This window comes from Marmota marmota, unplaced genomic scaffold (assembly GCF_001458135.2).
Source record: "Marmota marmota marmota unplaced genomic scaffold, marMar, whole genome shotgun sequence".
NCBI lineage: Eukaryota > Metazoa > Chordata > Mammalia > Rodentia > Sciuridae > Marmota > Marmota marmota.
The window spans coordinates 1223240-1230174 of record NW_026000240.1 but is presented as its reverse complement, the minus strand read 5'-3'; positions in this window follow the sequence as shown (position 1 = coordinate 1230174).

The window sequence follows — 6935 nt, the reverse complement described above, 5'->3', positions numbered from 1 at the left end:
CCATCATAATATTGTGCTTACATGCTTATCCAATGTTTATAACATTATGTTAAATGCCAGCAAGCAGTAATAATCATGAATAACTTCTGGAAATTATAGGAAGATCTTTTGAAATTTACCCAAGTACAACATCATTTTAGCTACTGATTTTGAATATCAGACACCAACTCAGACTGCCCAAACAAAAAGGGAAATTTTACTTTTTACCATCAGGACAAGAGAGGAGGAGGGAGTAAAATTCTCTCTTAACCCAGAGGTGAAATGGACCTTCCCTTCTCTTCAGTCTCTTTCCAGGGAAACCATTAAGAACAAAGACCGCCGTACTTTCTGTCTCTTGAGTCCCTGTAGTCACTTGGCTCTGTTTCTTTCTACCTAGTGGCTTTAAAAAAAAAAAAGATGGCTTTTGGGGGTTACATCAGCAACTCTTTCAAAGCCAGAAACCAAGTGGAACAGTGTCCCAGGTCCAAGTTCCAACTTCCTGAGAAAATCAGATTGGTCCCTCTTAGGTGCTTATCCCTGATCCAGTCATCTCTGGTTAAGAGGTGATATCACATACATGATTATTGCCAAAGGGGCCCACTCCCATATGAGGAGATATTTCCAAAACAAGCTTAGCTCTGGGAGTCAGCTACCATTCAGGATAAATAGGAACTTGACCCCAAAGATTTACAACCAACTATTGATACTTTGGTAGTAAATATTCATTGTGAAAATTATAAACAAAATGAACTATTATGAGTGCCAAAGGTTTTGCTACAGTTTGAGTGTAAGGAAGAGAGATGTCTAGATTGAGTAATGAGACTTTGAAGAAATGTGAAGCTAAAGTAAGCAAAAGAAAGCATCTCTGTCTGAGCTTACAGAGAACCAGAATATCATTTTTGACTATGGTTTATCTCTGGTAAGTCTGCTGACCGCTCAGGTAACAAGTAGGAACTTCAGTGATTGCTCCCTCAGAAGTAGACTTTCAGTGACAACCGCCCCCGGCCCCACCATTTTTAGTAGGCTGAAAAATATGCCCCCAAAGATAATCAGGTTCTAATCACTGAAACCTTTAAATATTACCTTATTTGGTGATATTTGTAGAGGTGATTAAGTTATGAGTCTTATGTTAAAAAATTATAATCATAGCTAGGTGTGGTGGCACATACCTGTAATCCCAGCAGCTTGGGAGGCTGAGGCAGGAGAAGGATCGCAAGTTCAAAGCCAGTGACCAGCACCAGCTTCATGAATCAAGGTTCCAAACATGAGAAACCGCTAGGGAGTTTTGAATTAAAGAGACAAGACTCTAATTACCTTTAAACCAGCTCCAGGAGGGTTCCTCCTAGTGCCAGCCTCCAGCCACCTATTGTGGTAGCAAAGTTTATTGAGGGGAGAGAGAGAGAGAGAGAAAGAGAGAGAGAGAGAGAACATGCCAGGGAGTGGACTTTTATGGGAGAACAAAAAATTCTGGGGAAAATCCCATCCAGTGAAAATTAAGGGGGGCAGCATCCCAAGGTCTTCGGGGTAGTGGTCAGACACGCCTCCACACGGACAAGCCCTCAGACCTGAGAAGGGTGGGGAAAACTCTGGACACAGGATGTGCCTAAGTGCCTCTCACCTAGACAAGGAGGTAACTCAAATCACCTCCGAGGATTGCCTCCCACAGCCAGCCTCAGCAAAAAGCAAGGCACTAAGCAACTCAATGAGACTCTGTCTAAATAAAATAGGGATGGGGAGGGGCTGGGTTTGTGGCTCAGTGGTAAAGCGCTTGCCTAGCATGTGTGAGGCACTGGATTTGATTCTCAGCATCGCAAAACCGCATATGAAAAAAAAAAGGTCCATCAAAAACTAATAAAAATATTAAAAAAAAAACAAACAGGGATGGGGATGTAGCTCAGTGGTCAAGTGCCGCTGAGTTCCATCACTGGTACCCCCCTAAAAAAAAAACTATAATCATGTTTGTCTATTTTTCTTTTTATTGGGGTGTAAGATGCTTAAGGGTAAGGACTGCCTTATTTCTCTTAAGAGTATATTGGTGTGGCTTGTCCTGGTACTTGTCCACCCCACAACCAACATAAACTTTAAGACCCTTTCACAAACCTATATTGAGCTCTGTGAGGAAAAGTAACTCTGAGGAGATGGAAAAAAAATTAAAAATAAAATGAAAGTGAGCAAGAGATTTAAACAGACACCTCACCAAAGTGGATTCGTAAATGGCCAAAATGTACATGAAAAAGTGCCTGACATTAATAGTCATTAGGTAAATGCAAATTAAAAACATAATGTATGGCAGGGGTTGTGGCTCTGAGGTAAAACGAATAAAGATACTGTGTCCAACTACAACTAAAAAAAAAAAATTATATATATATATATTTTAAAGTATTAAAAAAACACAATGTAGAGCTGGGGGTGTAGCTTAGTGGTTGAGCATGCATGAGACACTGGGTTTGATCCACAGCACCACACAAAAAAATAAATAAAATAAAGATATTGTGTCCATCTATAACTAAAATAAATAAATAAATAGCACAATGTAAAATCACCTCTCCATTAAAATGGCTAAAATTACAAAGGTATGGCAATGTTGATGAGGATGTGGTGCTGAAACTCATATTGTTGGTACAAATGCAAAATGATACAGCCACTTTAGAAAACAGTTTGGCAGTTTCTATAGTTAAATGTATGCTTACTCTATGACCCAGCAATTTCACTCCCACTTATTTTCCTCAAGAGAAATAAAAATTATATTCACAAAAGCTGGATGCTGTGGCACACGCTTGTAATCCCAGCAGCTCAGGAGGCTGAGGCAGGAGGATCGCCAATTCAAAGCCAGCCTCAGCAATTTATGGAGGTCCTAAGCAATTCAGTGAGACCCTATCTCTAAATAAAATATGAAAAAGGGTTGGGGATGTGGCTCAGTGGTTAAGCCCCCCTGAGTTCAATCCCTAATACCAAAAAAGAAAAAATAAGGGCTGGTATGTAGATCAGAAGTAACCCTCCCATTCCCTGGGTTTAATTCTTAGTACTGCCACCTCCACCAAAAAAAAACTTTGTGCTTCTTGGAAATCAATCTTGTAACCCACTTCTGCCTCCTAGTGACCACTGATCTCTTTTTATTTTTATTTTTTCTTTTTGCCGTGCTGCAGATCCAACCTAGGGCCTTGCACATACTAGATGAGCACTTAGCAATACTGAGCTACACCCACTGCACTCATCTGCTCATCTTTTTTCTGCTTTGCCTTTTCTGGAATGTCATATAAATAGTATCATATAGCCTCCCAAATGTTGCAGGTATGTGTGACCAAGTCTGGTGGAAGCACAAGGGAATTTTTTAGGGAAATGGGGATGTTCTGTGATCATCATGATTGTGGGTAGTTATGTGACTATAAACATTTTCCAAAACTCATCAAGTTGTAGTTTTTAAATTACTGAATTATTGAATTTTATTTTTAAATTATATCTCAAAATGATTTTGTAAAAAGGTTGCTTGCATTAAAAGTGCAGTTTCAAGACAAATGTCTTAGTCATTTTTCTAAATCTGTTACTACCCAAAGTCCCTTGTACATAGAAAGTTTGAAACCAAGCAAGGTGGTGCATCCCTGTAATTCCCATGACTGGGGAGGCTAGGGCAGGAGGATTGCGAGTTCAAGACCAGCCTCAGCAATTTGGTGAGGCCCTAAGCAACTTAGTGAGACCCTGACTCAAAAAATAAAAGGGCTAGGGATGTGGCTCAGTGGTTAAGCGCTCTGTGTTCAATCTCTGCTACCAAAAAAAAAAAAAAAAAGTTTGGATCTTTCTTTGTCTTTGTTAGGGTTCATCTTGCTTTGATTTATCACAGCTCATTTTTCTCTTAAAAAAAAGATTTTTTTTCATTATATTTTAAAACTTAATACTTGCCCATATTTCTCTAGTTTGACATTATGATGTTAGAAATATTAATACAAAGAAGAGTTGTAACTGGGCATATGTTCAAGGGAAACACCTCCTTCAGCAGATACAGGTCCCCCAGAGACAATGGAGTCACTCAACACAAGGGTCAATAAACCCCTTCCCCAGTGCTCTACCATCAGTTCTCCCTCCTCAATAGCAGTAGTGGAAGTCACAGGAAATAACAGGAAGACTTTATCTTCCTTATGATGTCATGGAGTTTGGTTTGAAAAACTCACAAAACCTAAAATGCTTTAAAAATAAGTGGCAGAGCCAGGCAAGCACAGTGGGGCATACCTGAAATCCCAGCAGCTCTGGAGGCTGAGGAAGGAGGATCACTGATTTCAAGCTAGCCTCAGCAACAGTGAAGCGCTAAGCAACTCAGTGAGACTCTGCCCTCTAAAATACAAAACAGGGCTGGGGATGTGGCTCAGTGGTTGAATGCCCCTGAGTTCAATCCTCAGTACCCTCCCCCCAAAAAATAAATAAAATAAATGGCAGATATAAATATTCAGGCTTTTGAAAAATCTAAATAAAATTGAGGGTACATAAACCAAACAATAGATGTAATTCAATTAGAGAAAAGTTTTGTAATTGAGTCATTCCTCTGCCCAAGATAATATCCATTTGCCAAATGCAAGAGAACCTGCTCTAAAGTAGCTGGTGTCAAATCCATGCTGTAAGAGGAGATTTAGTTTCTGTAAAACAGACATCAGCCATGATAGCAAGTTAATGGTGTCAGTTTAATTTTATTAGCTATGATTTGTGTTGGGAGTCGCCCCGGCTCCAAAGACTAACTTCCCCATCCCCCAAGAAGAGTTGTCCAATGGTGAGCCCTACTGGCTCACCTAATCCTTACCCACCAATCAAAAAGCACCCCATGCCAACTGTCAAACCGCCCCCCCCCAATAAATCTGCAGAGCTGTTCCTCAATAAACGGGCATTTTGTCCAACGGCAAGCCTTCATCATTCTTTCATTGGTGCCAAAATCCGGGATCGAACCAGGGACCTACTCGGCCGCTAGAGAGATGCTTACCTACCCCTTTCTCTCCCCTCTTTCCGGCCCTGGGAGTATCCGGGAGGGGTCCCGAAAAGCCTTGGCCAAGGTCTCCCACAGCTCCAGCTCCATCCAGGACGACAGCTTCGACTGTCAAGATTCAGTGACGACCAATCTCTGCAGCTTGAACCTGCCACTTAGGCACTCCTGATTTTTTGGCTCTAGTGGGGACACCCCTTTTGCCAATAAATCAGTTTTCTCCTTCTCTGCGTCCTCTTCCCTCCTCCTTACATGGGTAACGTGTCCTCTCTGCCGGTCGACTCTCCCCTACAATGCCTCTTGGATCAAATATAGCACCCAGGCTTGGCCCACTTATCCCTTAGACAACCAAAGCAGAGGCCCCTTTTTGGGTCCCTGGATCCCTTCATTCTAAGGGATCTCTTCCAGGCTTTCTTCTTGCTCTGATCCAATCCTGCTCTCTGTACCTCTTGCAAACAAATTCTTCTAGCCGTCCAAAGGACGCTCAACAGATGACAGAGTTCTCCTACTTAATTTCTTGGCCTTAAAGGGATATCGGGCCTCTCCACAAAAGGCCCAAATAGCATGTATCTAGGTTCTCTATCTCTGAAGGGAAAAAGGCCATTACAGTAGACAGAAAACAGCTTATTGTGTCTATACCTACACCAAAGACTAAAGATGACTCTCCTTCTTGGGTTTGGCTGGGTACTTCAGGGCCTGGATTACTTTTTAATTTCTCCCTCCTCACCAGGCCACTATATAATCTGGCCAAGGGCCTCCAAGAGGCCTTGGAGGTAGGGAAGCCCTTCAAAAATGCCCTCCTCTGGGCACCCACCCTGCATCTCTCAGACCTCTCCCAACCCTTCACCCTCTATGTAAAAATAGGGACAAAGTCTGGGCATTCTGGGTCAGGAATATGGCCCCACATTTGCACTAATGACCTACCTATCCAAACAGTTCGACCCCACCGTCAGGGGTTGGCCCCCATGCCTCAGAACCCTAGCAGAGGCCCATGACCTCCAGAAAGAAGCACACAAGCTTACCTTTGGCTCCCTGATAACCATCTCATCTCCTCACCATCTAAAGGATTTTCTTACTTACAAGGGGGCTACAGTCACTTCCTCCTTCCAGGGTTCTATCCTTCCTTGTCTCTCCTTGAAAATCCCTCCCATCTCTTTTCAGCCCTGCTCTCCATTAAACCCTGCCTCCCTCCTCTCATCTTCTCACTCACAAGATCCTGTCCACAAATGCCTGGAGGTATTAGAGACAATTTTATCCTGCCCTACCACCATTTCTGAGGGACCCCTGCCCTCTTCGGACCTCGTCTGGTTCTCAGATGGTAGCTCCTTTATATAAGAAGGGGTTAAAGTAGTGGGGTATGCTGTAGTTTCCCTCTCATCCATCATAGAGGCAAAACCAAACCTCTCCCACCCAATACCACCAACCAACAAGCTGAACTCATAGCTGCCACAAGGGCAGTGAGCTAGCAGAGGGAAAAACCCTCTCCCTAGATAATATGTCTTCCATATCCTGATCTCCCACACAGCATTTGGAAAGAAAGGAGACTATTGACCACCAGAGGGACGGCAGTCATTAATCCCACACTTATTTCTGGCCTACTACGAGCCTCCAGGCTGTCTTCCCAACTGGGAATAATCCATTGCAAGGCCCACCAAACTGACACTTCCTTTACTACTATGGGGAATTCCAAGGCTGATCAAGCGGCTGGATCAACCGCCCTACAGAGCTTTACCTCCTCTCCGCTACCGGGGATTGGCCCAAAGATTCCCAACAACTCTTCCAGTTTCTTCACTCTCTATTTCATTCTAGTCCACAAAGTCTCACTACTTTCCTTCACTCCTTTTTCACCCTTTCCCCACATGATAAGACCCTCCTACAACAGATCACTTCTGCTTGTCAGATATGCCTGAGAACCAATACCAATACTCCATTAAAACCTAAATCTTTTCCTTCTCATCAGGCCAGCGGTCATACCCCGGCTGCAGACTGATTT